At 40.3% G+C, this 20,374-nt stretch overlaps 1 long non-coding RNA gene across 1 annotated transcript in view; it reads left to right on the top strand.

Moving 5' to 3' along the window:
* The first annotated feature begins 492 nt into the window (after nucleotides 1-492).
* LOC105465136 (uncharacterized) overlaps nucleotides 493-20,374 on the top strand; it is a 56,642-nt gene continuing 36,760 nt past the window's right edge. The window contains exons 1-2 of the long non-coding RNA XR_011611812.1: nucleotides 493-1,604; nucleotides 1,637-11,917. This is a non-coding gene — a long non-coding RNA (uncharacterized lncRNA). The remainder of the gene's footprint in view (nucleotides 1,605-1,636; nucleotides 11,918-20,374) is intronic.

Raw genomic sequence — 20,374 nt, 5'->3', positions numbered from 1 at the left:
TCAGGCAATTTAAATGATCGGTTGGGTGTTTGCTGTTTAAGCATTTTGAATACTGGATCTGTTATTTTGCCATGGCCTAATAGCACACTTTTACTTGTAAGTACTCAGTTGTATTAAGGGAATGTCAGTATTCTGGCCAAGGAGGAGAAAAAGTTGTATTTAGGTCTCCCCAAGAAATCACTCTCAAGAAAGATAATCTTTATGGCTTAACTCTTTTATCAAAGTAATCTTCATATTTAAATGCTACTTAATTTGTTCAAGGAATTAAATTTCCCTTTATCTAATATGGTAGGGTAATGAAGCAAGACATGAAGGGCAGCCATTCGGACATCGGAGTTCTTTTGCTAGCTTATCCTCTTGCAGCCTTCTTTGCTCACTTCCCTCATGTAAAAGTCTTCCAGTACACGTAAAGCAGGGTAGGAATAAATAAAGTATGTAATTACTTCTTTTTTTTTTTTTTTTTTTTGAGACGGAGTCTCGCTATGTCTGGAGTGTGGTGGCGCCATCTCGGCTCACTGCAACCTCTGCCTCCCAGGTTCAAGCCATTCTCCTGCCTGAGCCTCCCAAGTAGCTGGGACTACAGGCGCCACCATGCTCAGCTAATTTTTGTATTTTTACTACAGACGAGGATTCACCATGTTGTCCAGGATGCTCTCAATTTCCTGACCTTCTGATCCACCCACCTTGGTCTCCCAAAGTGCTGGGATTACTTCTAACATTTGAGTGTCCCACTTCACTCTTCCCTTCTGACCCAGACTGAGGGCACCGGTGAAAGTCCACTTGTTATGTCTCTAAGGTTATAAGATCAACATAATTCTAATACTTTGGCCCTTCATTGCAGTGGATCGTCTTGTGCTACCACTTTTTTTTGTTTGTTTAAGACAGGGTCTTGTTCTCTTGCCCAGGCTGGACTGCAGTGGTGTGATCACAGCTCACCATAGCCTCAACCTCCCAGGGTCAAGCCATTTTTCCACCTCTACCTCCTGAGTAGCTGGGACTACAGATACACACCACCATTCCTGGCTAATTTTTTTCATCTTCAGTAGAGATGCAGTCTCACTAGATTTCCCAGGCTGGTCTCAAACTCCTGCTCTTAAGCAGTCCTCCTGCCTCAGCCTCCCAAAGTGCTGGGATTACAGGTGTGAGCCACCACACCCTGCTGTGCTACTGCACTTTAGAGACCACTGGTTAATAAACCTATGCTCCATTCCATTCTCTTTTTTTCTCTAAGCACCTATAGCAAATCAGAACAGCAAAACTCTACATCACTGAACTCCGTTACTCTATGTCACCCCCACTTTCAGAATTACTCTTGTATAAGTATTCTTTAATGTTTTGTTCTCAAATTTTTTCTACTCTTTTTAATTTTTTTTTATTTTTTTTTGAGACGGAATTTCATTCTGTCGCCCAGGCTGGAGTGCAGTGGTGTCATCTCGGCTCACTGCAACCTCCACCTCCTGGGTTCAAGCAGTTCTTCCTGCCTCAGCCTCCCCAAGTAGCTAGGATTACAGGTGACCACCACCACACCTGGCTAATTTTTGTATTTTTAGTAGAGATGGGGTTTTGCCATGTTGGTCAGGCTGGTCTCGAACTCCTGGACTCAAGTTCGAGGAGTTGAGTCGAACTTGAGTTGGAGTTGATCCGCCCACCTCAGCCTCCTAAAGTGCTGGAATTACAAGCGTGAGCCACTGCGCCTTGCCTCTCCTTTCTTAAAACAGAGTTTTGTATACCCACTGTGCACGAAGCCCTGTCCTAAACTAGGTGATACAGCAGGAAAAAAAAAGATCCCTGCCTTCATCGTGTTTGTATTTCAGTGGACAAGATAGAAATGAGCAAGAAAAAGTAAATATGTATATATGTAAAAGTAAATATGTATATATGTACAATATGATAGACAGTGAACTGTGCTGAGGGGGCAAATAAAGTAGAGGAGATGCAGATGCAAAATGTCATATGCTGGGGCAGGAGGAGTAGTGTTTGTAATATCAAACAGGAAGGCCAGGGAAAGCCCCACTGGGATGGTGGTATTTGAATAAAACTCTAAAAGAGCTGAAGAGAGAAGGGAGTGGCCACTTAGAGGGGCATTTAGGCAGAGAGCTCTACAAGGCCCTTAAAAGGGCCCTGAAATAGCATGTCTGGGATATTTCTACAATAGCAAAGAAGCATGTGATGCCAAGTGGTATGAATCAAGGAAGAATAGCAGGTAAGGTTGAAGTAAAATGACAGAATTTAACTGAGAGATAGGGATGACAATAGATTTTGGAGAGCCCCCTGGGATTTATGGCTTTAATTCTGAATGAGATTGGGACACGAGGGTTTTGAGCAGGTGAGTGACTTGATGTGACATATTTTAATAGGATCTAAGTACACTGAAGGGGTGAGATCAGGGAAAGCATTGCAGTAATCCTGGAGATAAACCATGGTTTGGATAAGGTGGTGGCAGTGGAGGTGGTTTGAAAAGTGATCAGATTCTGAATGTGTTTTAAAGGCAGACCTGACAGCATTTGCTAGCAGATCAGCTACAGGGTTTGAAAGACAAAAGAGGGATCAAGGATGACTCCACTCAATCAGCCTCAGCAACTAGAGGGATGGAACTGCCATTTGTTGAAGTAGAGATTATAGGAAGAACCGTTTAGGGGATGAGGCGCACTGGTGGAGGAATCAGGAACTCAGTCCTGAGTATTAGACTGAGTCAGCTGTTAGACAAGACATTTGCAAAGGAAGGACATCTCCACTTTTAACTACTATCAAAGTTCTCAACCATTATGATCAGTGTTCTCTATATACCCCACGCTAGCTTAGAAACTGATTAATGCTGAATTTCCTTTCATTGAAGAGAGTTGGGACACCTCTCATGTTTCTCTCTTTGCTTTGGCTTCCTTCTAAGGAAATGAAGTTTTGTTTTCAACTATAATCCTTTCATTTAGCCAAAGTATTCTGATAAAGTTTTTCTTCCTCCTCACCATATATACCTTTTTCCTTGGTTCTTGCCTTTAAAAAAAAAAAAAAAAAAAAAAAAAAATTTCAGTTTTCTTGAATCTTAATATTTTGCTGCTTCAAATCCTTTTTGGCAGTGGCAGAGCACAGGTTGTGCTTTGATTTTAAAATTTTTGAAAAAAGGGCCGGGCGCGGTGGCTCAAGCCTGTAATCCCAGCACTTTGGGAGGCCGAGACGGGTGGATCACAAGGTCAGGAGATCGAGACCATCCTGGCTAACACAGTGAAACCCCGTGTCTACTAAAAAATACAAAAAACTAGCCGGGCGAGGTGGCGGGCGCCTGTAGTCCCAGTTACTCGGGAGGCTGAGGCAGGAGAATGGCGGGAACCCGGGAGGCGGAGCTTGCAGTGAGCTGAGATCCGGCCACTGCGCTCCAGCCTGGGCGACAGAGCGAGACTCCATCTCAAAATAAATAAATAAATAAATAAATAAATTTTTGAAAAAATATTTGAGTGCTTATGGAAAACAGAATTCTTAAACCTGTAAGTCCAGATTTTAGTGTCCAGTTTCCCTGAAGGAAATAGGCCTGTATTTGATAATTATCAACAAAAAAACAGTAATAAGATCCAAAGTTTTCCTAATAATCACCATAAAATACCATGTCCATACATTGTGTTAGATGATGCAATAGGAATGCTGGGTTTTTTAGGTTGACATTAAATTGTCAACTCAGCTATGTGTGTGAATATTAAGCCACAGCATACAAGCATTCCTCACAGCTAACATGTGTGTGTTTGCTGTGTGTCAAGCACTATTCTAAATGTGCCCTCCTAGGAATATTACTGATATTTTAAAAATCAAAACATCCCTGTGAGGAAGGAACTGTTACATCCATTTTACAATGGAAACCAGCCATAGCAAAGTAACTTGCCCAAGATTCACGTGTCTTTTAAATGGGGAACTTGGAATTTGAACTTTGGAAGTCTCACCCAATTTGTGTGTACATAACCGCCACATTTTGCTGCTTCCCCATTTCAATGATGGAACACATTGAAGGAATTCTTTTGCGAGTTGGTAAATAAGTATGATTTCTGGCACATGATACATGTTCAAAAACTATTTATTGGATGATTGGAGAAAACTGAGAACTCTGGTCCTTTAAGCTACTTAATACTGAGTAGAAGCATTAACAAAAATAGAAGAATAAAGGTTATGTATAAGCTCTTTATTTGATCAGAAAATATGCTTTCATCGGCTGGAAAATAGGAAGGAAAAAGGCGAAGATACTAGAAAAAGTGGCACTAACTGGAAAGTTGACAAGGCAACAAGAAGAAAATCGATGGTGCCAGGATAGAACAAAAGGATTACCCTGGAAAAAAAAGAAATATCAATGATAGCCAAAAAGGATGTCATCCAGAATTCAAATTTTTAAGAACCTATTTTGATGAGGAAAGGCACAACAAGCAGCCAATATTTAAAGGGAAAATTAAGATTTCCTAGAGTTGTATTATATCGTATTACTGCATAACTATTAATAAAAATTATAAAATATAAACTAGAGAGGATATTGGATATCAAGTTACAGATGAGGAAATGAAGGCCAAGATGAACTGATTACTGATTGACAGATCTGGTATTAGAACTTCCATGCCTATGTCTATCCTCATACTTTGATTAGCATAAACTTGAGTCACCAAGACTCAGTTATATTTCCATGTTTTGTTTGTTGAAGCAGAGGTAAGAACATTGCATTTTAAGTTTTTGTTTTTAAATTATAAGTGTCTGCAGAGTAAAACTATCAACTCTTATTGTCATGTAAACAATGATTCCCCCAAAGGTAAGGAATGATCTGCTTCAGATTTCATTTAACTAAAGGCTGCCTAGTTTGGAAATGAAAGACAAAAGCAGGGAAAGAGAATCAAGAGTTGTCCAGTAGACTCACAGTCCTTTGGTACGCTATATAAATCATTATAAATCATTCAGCTAATATATGAGTGCTCATTCAGGGGCAAGGATCTTACTTTACTCTTCTATTTGTTATGGAGTTAGGACAGTTGTTTTACATACCATACCTCTGCAGTAATGCAATGCATTCAGATACTGTTCACTTTCAATTGACTTATTTGTCAAATGACCTTTGGGAAATTAGTTATTTGAAATGGAGATGGTAACGTCTCATTAAAATGTTAAAATTACTATACTATCAAGCAATTCAAAAAATCTTTCTCAATTCACAAAGTAGTTGAACAATAGTAACCTGAACCGTAGTGACCATAAAGTTGTCTAAATTTGGGGCCTGGTGCAGTGACTCACGCCTGTAATCCCAGCACTTTGGGAGGCCAAGACGGGGGTGGGGGGATCACCTAAGTTCAGGAGTTCAAGACCAGCCTGGCCAACATGGTGAAACCATCTCAAAAAAATACGAAAATTAGCGAGGCATGGTGGCAGGCGCCTGCAATCCCAGCTACTTGGGAGGCTGAGGCAGGAGAGTCGCTTGAACCAGGGAGGCGGAGGTTGCAGTGAGCCAAGATCGCGCCACTGCACTCCAGCCTAGGTGAAGAGAGCAACTCCGTCTCAAAACAAAAAAACCAAAAAAGTTGTCAAAATCTGGAATCGTGAGGGGCAGGAGGTGAATTGGACCAGGTATATAGGGACAAGAGAATGACAGGTTCACACAGGCTGTTTGATATCTACAGCTAGGAGCTCCCAAAGTAGTATGGGCTCAGGTGGTAGCTGCGGAGGGGTAGTGGGAGGAATCCCCCACTGTGAGTCTTCCAAAGTTGTTTTGCATAGGGGTTGGGGAAGAGAGAACAAGCAGTTTTTTGGAGATTGGTCTCTCTCCCCAAGCCCCATCTCCCTCTTTTTCTCTGTCTCCCTCTCCTCTCTCATAAACACACCCACCAAAAAACCCTCCAAATTTTGGAATAAGTATAGCTTCTCAAGGTGACCAGATTGAAAGAAACAGTGTTCACTTGAGTGTGTGAATTCTAACATGTTTCTTAGTGTCATTTCTATATTAGTCATACTGCATGAATGCAAATGTTGATTCTATTTTTCATTGATTTTATTCAAAGAACTCAACTGTGACAGGAATCCCTGAATCAAGTATACTATGCAAAGTTGGTATCTTGTTGCAGCGCTAATATAACTGTGAAGTGATACTTGTCATGATGAAATTAAAGTCAAAGATATGACTCTTGGGATGTAACCTTTTGCAGAGAAGCATTAAAAGAATGTTTTTCTGCTTTGGTATATGCTATAGGATTTTTAGTTTGAGAGTTAACAATCAAGAGTTTCTTTGCAGCTGCTTTTATGGTTTCATTATTGCTACTGACTTCAAATATAGCCATATTTATTTACCAAAGTGTTTTAATTCTTCTTTAAATACAAAAGGACCATTGAAAATGTTGTCTGGGTGGAATTTCACAAATACAAGGAATTCTTCAGATAAGGCATGGGTCCAAGCCTTAATCCAGTCTGGCCTCAGATACCAGTCCTTAAATGTTCCTTTATCAAAGTAGGTAACAATGGGCAGTTATTCATTGTAAATAAACTAGGGACTGAGTGAGGGGAGTTAGAAAATATCAAGAGAAGCAGTTTGTCCTTCGGAGAGGATTCGGTTATACTGAAGCCAGCATTTCCTATTTTTTTGTAACATACTTTTATTTTTAACTCCTTGGCTCTGTGGTCATGAATCTCATTACCTGGCCATTCTATGGGAACAAAGTAATTCAACCCTTTGGCATCCTGAATTAATACTTCTACCCTATTTTAGTTCCTTGGGTCTTTGGTGCTGGCCCTATGTATGGAATTAGACTTGTAACAGCAGATGGTCTCAGACTAACAAATTTACAGCCTGTTTATTTTGGGAGCTCAGTAGGCTCTTTGAAATAAAACAAAATTGGAGCTTTTTTTTTTTTTTTTTTTTTGAGACGAAGTTTTGCTCTTGTTGCCTGGGCTGGAGTGCAGTGGCGCAATCTCAGCTCACCACAATCTCCACCTCCCAGGTTCAAACAATTCTCCTGCCTCAGCCTCCCAAGTAGCTGGGATTACAGGGATGCACCACCATGCCCGGCTAATTTTGTATTTTTAGTAGAGCCAGGGATTCTCCATGTTGGTCAGGCTGGTCTCCAACTCCTGACCTCAGGTGATCCACCTGCCTTGGCCTCCCAAAGTACTGGGATTACAGACATGAGCCACTGCACCCAGGTGGAGCATCTTAAATGAATCCTAAAGTTATCTTCAGTCTAAGGAGCTTTTTAATCATTCGATGGCTAATGGAAAGGATTATCCAAATTATTTGTAGCTGAAACACTTTTGAAAGGTTATATAGTTTGGAGGACAGAGTACAGAGCAATGATCCAACATATCAAATTCTCTAACAACGAATTCCAAGGAATTTGTTCCTATTAGCTTGTATTGGAATGTAATTCTGTGTTGATCTGTGACACTAGTTCAAACATCTTTTTGATCTGCAAAAATGTTTTGTCATAATGGGAATTAAAATAGAAAGCTGATCTTCACCTTTTAATTCATTCCTTCATTATGATGAGTTAAGCCTGCTGACCAATGAAATGTCCTACAAAATGGAAGGAACATGAGCAAAATAATTGACATAACAAGGAGAAATACATACTTTTACTCTGAGAATATTACATTAATTTGACTTTGTCATTATTGTTGTTATGACTGACATTTTGGACTACTGATTAACCTGGATTTCCAGATATCCTTGGCCTGATTTGTAAGTACATCTGTAACCACAGGACCGAGGGTCTGCAACAAGAAGCTCATACCTCATTGAGTGAAAATACTTCAAAAACATCTATTTTGTTACTTTGTTTCTTTAAAGTTTCCCTTTATGTAGAAAGGTAGAAAGGCTTTATTTAGAGTACTAGGTATAATTAAACAAAAGGGAATCTTAGGTAGTGACACTATTTTCCTGGCTGGAAAAAACACATTGACTCTTGAGGTTCTTTATGTGCTTCTGTTTGCATGGTTCATTTCCAGCTAACACAGCATTTCTGAAATGCCAGCATTTGCTTTTTGTTTTCTGGTGTTGTGTCTAAGCAAACTAATATGGGTGCCAAGAAGATAATGCTGTGTTTTTAATGGAATGCCAGATCATCAGTTCTTTTTGAAGTGGGGTTTGAGGTAGTTATTATGTTAATAAATCTAAAATGTGATCCTCTTTGTTGACCAATTATTTTCTCCTGAAGAAAAACTATCCTATGACCAGCAATCTTGCAAACATATATTGGGACTAATATATACAGGAATGAATGGATAAAAGAGTATGAATAATGCAATACATCATAATCAATCTGATTAGAAAAACAGCTCAGAGCAAAATTATCTGATAATTTAAGATACCAGAATTCTTTTTTTTTTTTTTTTTTTTTGTATTTGTATTGGAATTTAATTTTATGCTGACCCAAGACACCTTTCCATTAGCTGTTACCAAAATCTCTTTTTTGGTATTTTAAATTAGTAGTGTGATTGGTACTTGTATGATTGGAAGTTAAACTATCAGATGTTATTCTACTTCCTAAAGGCTAGGGGGGCTTTGTCAATAAAGTAAGGGTCTCCTTCTCTTAAATGGAGGTCTTTCCAAGAGAATAAAATACTTACAGGAGACCTGAGGAGATTATGAAAAATAAGATGTCTTGCATACAGTCAGCCTGCAGTTAAATATTCATTGAATATTTGAGCAGATTAGAACTGGAGCCTTCATCCTGCATGTGTTGAAGAACTATTTTTAATTTTCTAGCAACCTTAAGATCACTGGATAGGAGAGGAACTCCACTCTTGAGTGGAGAAGGAAAGTAGGAAGAGTCTGGACTTGCAGTTGTGATAAGCCTTTTTCTCTCTCCTTGTCCTGTGGGACTCCTGGGGAAACCTCAAACATGGAGGCCTATTGACAACTTAAATTGGAAAACAAGAGCTGATTTTAATTTGATCTTTTTTTCTGCTTGAGTATCACAATTTACAATGCTCTGTTAAAATTAGTGATTTTTTTAAAGAACATTAAAGATGTCTAGAGGGGAATTCTTTCTTTCAACTCACCATGAGAGTGGTTGTTACACAGAATCTCTCTTAATTGACTGACTACACAGACAAGTTTATCTACTAGGAAAGTGAAGCACGTATTAAAAACTGAATACCTACTTTGGGTTCATTTATTCAGTAAAAATACGTTGAGCTGAGAGGCTCTGGAAATACAAAGATGAATAAAATAGACATGGTCCCTACCCTTACAATGCTGCAGTCTTGCAGAAGGTAAATAAGCAATTACAATATGGTGTAAGTGCTATAGCAGAAGGAAAGATCTTTGGAGAACAATTTGGAAGTTCCTCAAAAAACTAAAAATAGAACAACCAGACAATCCAGTAATCCCACTGCTGGGTATATACCCAAAGAAAGGAAATCAGTATATTGAAGGGATATCTGCACTCCCATGTTTATTGCAGCACTGTTCACAATATCCAAGATCTGGAAACAATCTACATGTCCACCAACAGATTAATGGATAAAGAAAATGTGGTACCCATACACAATGGACTACTAATCTGCCACAAAAAAAGAATGAGCTCCTTTCATTTGCAACAACATGGATGGAACTGGAGTCATTATGTTAAGTGAAATAAGCCAGGCACAGAAAGACAAAGTTTACATGTTCTCACTTACTTGTGGGAGCTAAAAATTAAAACAGCTGAACTCATGGAAATAGTAGAAGCATGGTTACCAGAGGCTGGGAAGGATAATGGGGATATGGGGGAGAAGTGAGGAGGATGGTTAATGTGTACAAAAAATAGAAAGAATGAATAAGACCTAGTATTTGCTAGCACAACATGGTGACTATAGTAAAAAATAATTGTACATTTAAAAATAACTAAAAGAGCAAAATTGGATTGTAACACAAAGAATAAATGCTTGAGATGATGGATACTCCATTTACCCTGATGCGATTATAACGTATTAACATGCCTGTATCAAAGTATATCATGTACCCCATAAATCCATACACCTTTTGTGTATCCACAAAAATTAAAAATTAATTTTAAAAAAGAGGAAGAAGACCTTTGGGAGCACATAGAAGGGGTGCTGAACCAGACTCTGGAAATCAGAGAAGATGCTGTAGAAGGAAATGATAGGAATCAGGGACTTGAAGGAAAAGGGAGATAGCTAAAGACGGGGGCAGAGTAGCAGGTGGGGAAAGTGGGAAGAGGATTCCCAGCAGAAGGAATGGCTCAGTTTTTGCAGTGACTCAGCACCAATAGAGAGTAGTGCATACTTGAGAAAATGGAATTGAATGTGGGTAAATGGAGAGTAAAAGGAGGTGAGTGGCAAGAAGAGGCCAAAGACACAGGCAGAAGACACATCGACAGGCTTTTGTAAGCCAAGTCTAGATGTTGAGCTTTATCCTATGGGCCATAAGGAATCAGAGAATGGTGTGATTAAATCTCAGTGCTTCAGGCAGGCGCAGTGGCTCACATCTGTAATCCCAGCACTTTGGGAAGCCAAGGTGGGTGGATCACCTAAGGTCAGGAGTTCAAGACCAGTCTGGCCAAGATGGTGAAACCCTGTCTCCACTAAAAATACAAAAATTATCCAGGCGTGGTGGTGGGCACCTGTAATCCCAGCTACTCAGGAGTCTGAGGTAGGAGAATCACTTGAACCTGGGAGACGGAGGTTGCAGTGAGCGGAGATCATGACACTGCACTCCAGCCTGGGTGACAAAAGCGAAGCTGTCTCAAATAAATAAATTTCCACATTTGAAAGATCACTGTGGCTGTACTGTGGAGACTGGGTATGGAAGACTGGAGGCAGAGAGAGAGAAAGTTACAGAATAGCCCAAGTGAGAGATGATGGGGAACTGGAATAAGGGAAGTAGCAGTAGGAATGGAGAGAGATGAATGGGTCTGAAACGTATATAACATATGTAAAAATAAACTTGGCAGGGCTTTATGATTGATTACATGAAAGTGGAGCCATGAGTGGCTTGGGCAATTAGATGGATGGTAGTTTTGATATAGAAGTTAAAAAGAAATTATTTAGGCAGATAGTGAGGGTAAGAAAGTCCTTGATAAGGTTTTCCTTTTAATGAAAAGCAGCCCCCACATTGTTTTCTTTTCTAACAGAGTGCAGCCTGTGAAATAAAGCTGCAGATATACAAAGACAAACTGGAAGCTTGCACGGGTGAATGCCGGCACCTGTGCCAGTAGGGAAAGGCTACCTGTGGGTTGGCATGTTCAACATGGTGGCTCCATCTTCCCTTTTCCCTGCCGACCACATGTACAGTAAGGAGCAGACAACATGGCGCCAGCCAAGTAGAAAATTCGTTTGCATAATAAGAGGATTAGGGTGGGGTGATTAGGATTAGACTGAGATTAACATTTAAGGGGTAGGATGAAAGAAAAGAAACCCATAACAAAGACCAAGGGTAAGAGCTGTCAGAAAAAAAAGAGATAGAAAACCAGAAGAGATCAATGACGCAGAAGCCAAGAGACAAGAATCATTTAAGGAGAGATGGTTTGCAATATCACATTACTGAGGAGCAAAGTAAACTGAGGACTGAAAAATGTACAGTAGATTTAGCTACAAGGGAAGTTGGCAACTTTGACAGCATTTTCATGGAGTGGCGGAAGCTGAAGCCATACTTCAGAGGTTTTGAGAAGATCCTTAAGGATGAAGAAGTGGACCCAGAAAAGTCAAGTAGTTTGACTATGGTCGGAAGAAAAGGAGAGACAGAGGGCTCAGTGCAGCTTCCACTTCCTGGGTTCAAATGATTTTCCCCCAAGTAGCTGGGACTACAGGCGGGTGCTACCACGCCCAGCTAATTTTTTGTATTTTTTAGTAGAGACGGGTTTTCACCATGTTAGCCAGGATGGTCTTGATCTCCTGACCTCGTGATCCGCCTGCCTCAGCGTCCCAAAAAGCTGGAATTACAGCCGTGAGCCACTGCACCCGGCCTGAAAGGGTAAGTTCTTATCTAATGGCTTCTTATATCTTCCCTCTGAAATAAGCAGAGGTCAACTGCTGAGAAGTGGGAGAAGGAGGAGTGAAAAGTTTGAGGAACATAAATGCCTGAAGTGGCTACCAGAGAGAATTGGAGAGACTGCTATGCAGCACTGAAGGCCCAGTTGAGGTTGGTGAACATACCTGATATTGGAATTGATCTGCTTAGTCATATGATTTGATCATCAGCGTTTAGAACTCCCTATATTGGGGTGTGAGACAGTTAGATTGGCCCAATATTATCATATTAGTTGTGTTTGGCTACAAATGACAGAAAAGTCCAAGTAAGAATTGCTTGAACAGGAAAGAGGTTAGTTGCTCTCTTATATAAACTTCCAGGTAGATGAATAAGGCTAGAATGGAGGTCTATGATGTCAGGAATCCAGATTCTTTCTAGCTCCTTTCTTTGCCATCCTTGGTGTTTGGCTTCCATGTCGTGGTTCAATACAATTTCTCCAGCTCTATTCATTTTGTTTGCATTCAGCCAACAGGAGGAAGTATCAGAAGAGGGGCATATCTGAAACTGCCTTTGCAAAAATTATAACAGTGAGAAAATATGACAGTGAGAGAGATCTGACCTAACCCAACTCCATCTTGCCTTTAACCTCCAAGCTGCCCTTGTTCATTCCTGGGCACAGGCCAAACTAACTTTGGGAGAAATTTAGTTTATAGTTTAACTTTGAAATAAAGATAATGAAACCATCTTTGCAAAAATTATAACAGTGAAAAAATTAACGACAGTAAAAGAGATCTAATCTAACCAATCCCCATTTTTCCTTTAATCTGCAAACTGCCCTTAATCATTCCTGGGTTTGGGCCAACCTAATTTTGGGAGACATTTAGTTTAAGCTTAAATGATAATAGCCCCTCCCCAAATCTAAACTGTGAGCTAATAAAAGACCACCAGGTTAGGAGGATAAGAGGAGCATCAATTCTGCTAAGCTGTCTATGTAAACAATTTCCAGCCATTATTCCGGAGGTCACAAGATTTACAACTTCCTCAATTATTCCTGCAGAAAACATCATTATTGTAGAACCTAAGATTGGCCTTTTGAGATGTCTTTTCAGGTTTGCATTTCTGACCACAATGGCTCCATGCAGACCCATCAAGCAGTCTTGTGATCTCACCTGAAAGCAAACTATTTTCCACATCCCTATGATTGCACCCCCATCTAATCAGCAGCACCCATTCTCTGGCCCTCCAAAATATCCTTGAAAAATTCTAGCCTTGGAATTTTCAGGGAGGCTGATTTGAATAATAATAAAACTCTGGTCTCCTGTTCAGCCACCACTGTGAATTAAACTCTTTCTCTATTGCAATTCCCCTGTCTTATAATTGGCTCTATCTGGGCAGTGTGCAAGATGAATCTATCAGGTGGTTACATATGCCACTTCTACTTAAATCCATTGACTATAGCTTAGTCCCATGGCACATCTAGCCACAAGGGAAGCTGATAAATATAGTCTTTATCATGAATGACCATGTGCCCAGTTAAATTTATGAGGTCCTATTTTTCAAGGGCAAGAGAAGGAGAGCCCCTGGGAGACACTAAGAGTCTGTCAACCTAAAGAAAGAAACTGAGGCAAAATTAATATAGGCTGAGAGTTTGTTTGGCCCAAAGTTGAGGACTGCAGCCTGGGAAACACTAGGAAGTGTTCCAGAGGAAAAGGAGAGGCTCAAGGTCTTAAAGAAAAAAGGATGAATCAGGAGAGGGGGCAATTACAAAAGTTTTTGGTCAGGAATTCTCATTGGTTTACAGAAATAACACTGATATGTGATTGGCTATACACTGTTGTACAACAGGGTATGAGTTATGGTGTCCAGTATATGGCATTACAAGATTAATTTATAGCTATTGCTGGAAACACTCCATCTAGAGCCCATACAGCAGGCAACTCTGAAATGATTACTAAACTCAAGGGCACAGTGGAGGGGGGAGATGGGATGTGACTGTCATCATATTTCAGTGCCTCTCTGGTCCTGATCATTTAAAGGAGACTTGCATTCCTCAGATTAAGTTTCTTTTCTTTATCATTTCCCCCTTTTGATCAAAAATCTTTCTTCTTGAAAGCATTGATGATCAAAGTCTGAGTGTCAAAGTGTTCCTCATCACTGGGAAGACTCATTCCCATATAGTCCTGTCTTAATCAGAGGTAAGGAGGACACATCTCAGGGAAGAAATCTTAAGAGCACCCAAAAGCTGAATTATGATGGAATCACAGACTGGCAAGAGACCTCAGTCAAATCACTGATTTATATAGCTGTTATCACTTGTCGGATGATCTTTAGTCTTTGGAATGCCATGATTTTAATTTTCTCAGAAGTAAAACAATGAGAGATATATAGTATTAATAATTTGAATACTAGAAATATAATGCACAGAAGGATTATAATCAAAAACAGAATTTGGATGACAGAACAATAACAAAAATAAACTATTCCATTAGGGAGCCAACTAAAAACATCAAGAAGAAAATTAAATCCAGGTGTTTTTTTAAAAAAAAAAGTCTTGTTGTAGCCAGAAAATAATTCCAAATTCAATCCAAATATTAGGTAAACAATAAAAAGTCAAAAACAATGGTCAGGGCTAAAATCTGACAGTAGGCATACTACTAAAATACCATTTTTCTCTCTCCACTTCCCCCATTGTATCAAAGATAAATCATAGTAAGACCAATTTACTTGTAAAATAAGTTTTAGTCTTACTATACTTTGCCTGATTATTTACATAAAGTGCAACAAGAATACTGATTGGCCATATAGTCTCCTTTTAAATTAGTTTTGCTGGAACATTTTCATAAAGAATTTCAGATTACACTTTTAAAAGCCTCTTGAGGCTACGAAGCCAAGCCAAGAAATCAGGTGAGTTCCTCTCTTCTCAAGGTCTCCAAATATCTTGAAGTTTCTGGGCCTGTCAGAAACTGACATTCTTTACTCACCACAAGGTCAGGAATCTTGTAAGAAAACTGCATAGACATGGTACCAAGTCAGTCTTTTTCTAAGTCTGTTGGCTTTCTAACATCAATTTCAATCCCTCAAAGACTGGTAATAATCTAAAATACATTATTCCGGCCAACGCCTTGGTAAAATTACCAGTGTCTCCAACTGTGTCCTGTTACAAATTCTTATTGAACTTACGCAAATTACTATATTGCTAGAAAACAAGGATACTCATTATTCATGAATAGTTTCTGAATTCTGGAGAAGACAGGTAGAGAGAAAGGTAAATGTCTCAATTTGTTCATAAAAGTATACTTTACCTGGCTGGGCATGGCGACTCACACCTGTAATCCCAGCACTTTGGGAGGCCAAAGCCAGCGGACCACCTGAGGTCAGGAGTTCGAGACCAGCCGGAACACATGCTGAAACCCCATTTCTACTAAAAATACAAATATTAGCCAGGCTTTGTGGTGAGCTAATGCCAGCTACTCGGGAGGCTGAGGCAGGAGAATTTGCTTGAACCTGGAAGGCAGAGGTTTCAGTGAGCCAAGATTGTGCCACTGCACTCCAGCCTGGGTGATACGGCAAGACCCCATCTCAAAAAAAAAAAAAAAGTATACTTTACCCAATTGCTGTTGGCCATAAATAACTCAAAAGCTGTTATATCTTGACTCTGGAAAACAAAACATAAAAAGAATCAGCAATTTTTTTTTGACATGGAGTCTCGCTGTCTCTCCCAGGCTGGAGTGCAGTGGCATGATCTTGGCTCACTGCAAACTCCACCTCCTGAGTTCAAGCGATTCTCCTGTCTCAGCCTCCCGAGTAGCTGAGATTACTGGAGCGTGCCACCACGCCCGTTTAATTTTTTGTATTTTTAGTAGAGACAGAGTTTCACCATGTTAGCCAGGATGGTCTAAATCTCCTGGCCTTGTGATCCACCCGCCTCAACCTCCCACCTCGCCTGGCCTTTTTTTTTTTTTTTTTTTTGAGACGGAGTTTTGTTCTTGTCGTCCAGGATGGAGTGCAGTGGCTCGATCTCGGCTCACTGCAACCTCTGCCTCCCAGTTTTAGGCGATTCTCCTTGCCTCAGCCTCCCCAGTAGCTGGGATTTCAGGCGCCTGCCGCCATGCCCAGATAATTTTTGTATTTTTTATACAGACAGAGTTTTACCATGTTGGCCAGGCTAGTTTCAAACTACTGACCTCAGGTGATCCCCCTGCCTCGGCCTCCCAAAGTGCTGGGATTACAGGCAATAGCCACCGTGTCCAGACATAATCGGCAATGTTTTACACAAAAAGACATGAAAATAATTTCACTACTCCATCAATTCAGTCCCATGAAATTAAGTCTTGTTCTGCTTAACGTTAGGCTAGCAATCTTCATGAACCTGTCAAGTTTAGAGTTCTGGAAGTTTTTTTGTTTTTTGTTTTTTGAGATGGAGTCTCGCTATTGTCGCCCAGGCTGGAGTGCAATGGCATGATCTCGGCTCACTGCAACCTCCGCCTCCCGGGTTCAAGCGATTCTCCTGCCTCAGCTTACCAAGTAGCTGAGATTACAGGTGCCTGCCACCACGCCCAGCTAGTTTTTGTATTTTTAGTAGAGACGGGGGTTTCACCATATTGGCCAGGCTGGTCTGGAACTCCTGACCTCCGGTGATCCACCCTCCTCGGCCTCCTAAAGTGTTGGATAACAGGCGTGAGCCACCGCATCCGGTGAGTTCTGGAAGTTTTTACTTAGTCCAATGGTATGACTTCCAAAATTATCAGATACCTGTATTTAAGAGTACTTGTCATGGTCCTTTCCATGAATTTCCTTAAGGAAGCAGCAAATTTTTGACTGTTGCTCATTGTAAAATGTTTTTGAGAAGAATTAAAGTAAACCAATAACTGCCCGTGAATGGCAAGACTTAAAATAACCACAGTTAAAGCCAAAGTTGACAAGAAATTTGGTTATTTCTGTGGCATACAATTTAACATAATATTCAGAATTATGACTGATAAAATATACCAATACATATTTTTTTGGGGGAAATTTCATACAATTTTGGAACACTTATTAATAATACATTTACATAAATATAATTCAAAGAAAATTAAATACTATTGGCTGGGCACAGTGGCTCATGCCTGTAATCCAAGCACTGTGGGAGGCCAAGGAAGGCAAATCATGAGGTCAGAAGTTCGAGACCAGCCTGGCCAACATGGTGAAACCCCATCTCTACTAAAAATACAAAAATTAGCCAGGCATGGTGGTGGGTGCCTGTAATCCCAGCTACTCGGGAGGCTGAGGCAGGAGAATCACTTGAAACCAGAAGGCGGAGATTGCAGTGAGCTGAGATCGCCCCACTGTACTCCAGCCTGGGCAACAAGAGTGAAACTCCATCTCAAAGAAAAAAAAAATACTATTTCTTGTTTGACAGTGCTTCCCATATGATTTTAACATACCAAATAAGCTTAGTATGTTTCTCTTGGACTTCCAAGGGTCCTTTGTTCAGTGTCCAAAAGTTAGTTGGAAGCCAAAAATACTTAATTTAGAATTTGAACTTTGATTTTGGGAAGTATGTCAAATATCAAAGGTTTAAAACAGTTGATATGAAAATAAGAAAGGTTTAAAATACTTGATCAAAATAGGATCACAGGTCACTGTACAAGTCATTCATTTAGCCAAAGTGATAATTCAAAGATTTCAAAAAACAACGACCTCTATTCTTTGATAGAAAAGGAGACTTAGTTTTTCAAATGATCAAAAGACCTACTAAAGACAGCATGAGACAAACAGAATTTGTCTCTCTCCCTCTTTCCAACTCCTTTTTTTTTTTGTAGTTTACTTAAAAGGCAAACAAAAAATCTTTTACCATCTGTTATTAATACTATGTAAAATCTAGTTTAAAAGAGAAAACTAAATTCTACCTTTGCATCAACGTATTAAAGTTGAAGCTAATTTTAATAAAATCTTGTAAACAAGCTGGAGACGGTGCCTGCCCCCTACCCAGCCCCACCTAATGCTCACATTTTAGGAGGCTGAGGTGGGTGGATCACTTGAGCCCAGGTGTTTGAGACCAGCCTGGGAAACATGGTGAAACCCCATCTCTGCAAAATATGGAAAGATTAACTGGGTGTGGTGGTGCACACCTGGGATCCCAGCTACTCAAGAGGCTGAGGTGATAGGATTACCTGAGCCCATTGAGGTTGAGGCTGTAGTGAGCCATGGTCGCACCACTGCACTCCAGCAGGCAACAGAGACCCTGTCTCCAAAACAAACCAACCAACCTTGTAAACAGATCCATCCAATCTCAATCAGCTTTGATCATACAAGATAATAATATCCCCATAAAACTTTTACAACCTCTTCAACTTTTCCATTCTCTTTCTTTTCGCAATTTTCTATATCTATTCAGTTTATCTATCTCATTCTTTCCTTCTTTTATTCCTCCAATTTAATACAACATATAAGTAACCTCTTAACTAGGCAAAATCACTTTTCCTTAACAAAAACTATATCCTCATGTGTTTTTCTTTTTCTTTTTCTTTTTTTTTTTTTTCTTTGAGACAAAGTCTCACTCTTGCCCCCCAGGCTGGAGTGCGATGGCACGATCTCAGCACACTGCAACCTTAGCCTCCCAGGTTCAAGCAATTCTCCTGCCTCAGTCTCCTGAGTAGCTGGGATTACAGGTGCCTACCATCACATCCAGCTAATTTTTGTATTTTTAGTAGAGATGGGGTTTCACCATGTTGGCCAGGCTGGTCTCGAACTCCTGACCTCAGGTGATCTGCCTGCCTCAGCCTCCCAAAGTGCTGGGATTACAGGTGTGAGCCACCGCTCCCAGTCTCATGTCTTTCTTATAATCTTCCTTATTAAAAACACCTCTTACTTTTCTGCTATATTCTGTATGTAGAATTGTTTTCCTTTAGTTTTTGTTACCATATGTTAGTCAACATTTTAACTCTTTGTATTTATGGTGAAAATCTAAAAAGTAAGCAATTTTTAACTGTCGGTCAAGCACCAACTTGAATTTATGAATATTTGGCTGTGTCGCCCAGGCTGGAGTGCAGGGGTGCAATTTCAGCTCACTGCAACCTCTGCCTCCCGGGTTCAAGCAATTCTCCTGCCTCAGCCTCCCGAGTAGCTGGGACTGCAGGTGCCTGCCACCATGCCTGGCTAATTTTTTGTATTTTAGTACAAATTAGACTACTAAAATACAAATCTCCTGAGTAGCTGAGATTACAGGTGCACACCACCACACCCAGCTAATTTTTGTATTTTTAGTAGAGATGGGGTTTCACCATGTTGGCCATGCTGGTCTCGAACCCCTGACCTCGTGGTCTGCCCACCATAGCCTCCCGAAGTGCTGGGATTACAGGCATGAGCCACCACGCCTGGCCTAGTTTAGAAAAATTCTAAGGCTATAGCCCAAAAAGATTTGAAAACCCCTTTAAGTAAACATTTTATAAAACATAATAATTATTAAAAGTTCATTTATAAATTTCTACCTCATTTACATCTATTTTATTTATTTATTTTTAACAATAATGTTTGGAAAATTTTTACAAGACACTGGACGAATCTATCCATCATCTCAAGTTAAATTTTCTATTCACCATTTTTATGATTGGGCAAGAATCTCAAAGTTAAATACGTATCTATTTTGTTGATAACTCAGAAGACATAGTTGTTTTTATTAAACCAACACTGTTAAACTAACCTTATTTACCAAAAGTCAATATTCACAAGTCAATGTGAACTTTGGAAAGCATTTATTTGGGCTAATTTATGAGTGCCCATTTATGTATAAGTGCATTTGGTATCATGTAGACAATATACAAACACATGGATGTGCACAGGTATACATGAAATACAGACAAAGGGCCAGATGCAGTGGCTCACATCTCCAGTCCCAGAACTTTGGGAGGCCAAGGTGGGAGGACCACTTGAGCCCAGGAGATGAAGGTTACAGTGAGCTGAGATCTCACCACTGCACTTTAGCCTGGGTGACAGAGAAGGACTCTGTATAAAAAATTTAAAAAGGCCGGGCGCGGTGGCTCACGCCTGTAATCCCAGCACTTTGGGAGGCCAAGGCGGGTGGATCACGAGATCAGGAGATCGAGACCATACTGGCTGACACGGTGAAACCCCGTCTCTACTAAAAACACAAAAAATTAGCCAGGCGTGGTAGTAGGCACCTGTAGTCCCAGCTACTTGGGAGGCTGAGGCAGGAGAGAATGGTGTGAACCCGGGAGGCGGAGCTTGCAGTGAGCCGAGATTGCTCCACTGTACTCCAGCCTGGGCAACAGAGCGAGACTCTATCTCAAAAAACAAAACAAAAAAGTTAAAAAAACTTTATATATATTTGATTTTTTTTTTTTTTTTAACGGAGTCTCGCTCTGTCACCAGGCTGGAGTGCAGTGGTGAGATCTCAGCTCACTGCAAGCTCTGCCTCCCAGGTTCAAGCAATTCTCCTGCCTCAGCCTCCCGAGTAGC

This window comes from Macaca nemestrina, chromosome 13, assembly GCF_043159975.1.
Source record: "Macaca nemestrina isolate mMacNem1 chromosome 13, mMacNem.hap1, whole genome shotgun sequence".
NCBI lineage: Eukaryota > Metazoa > Chordata > Mammalia > Primates > Cercopithecidae > Macaca > Macaca nemestrina.
Note: the sequence above shows the minus strand (reverse complement) of the source record. Positions and strands in the feature narration are given on the sequence as shown.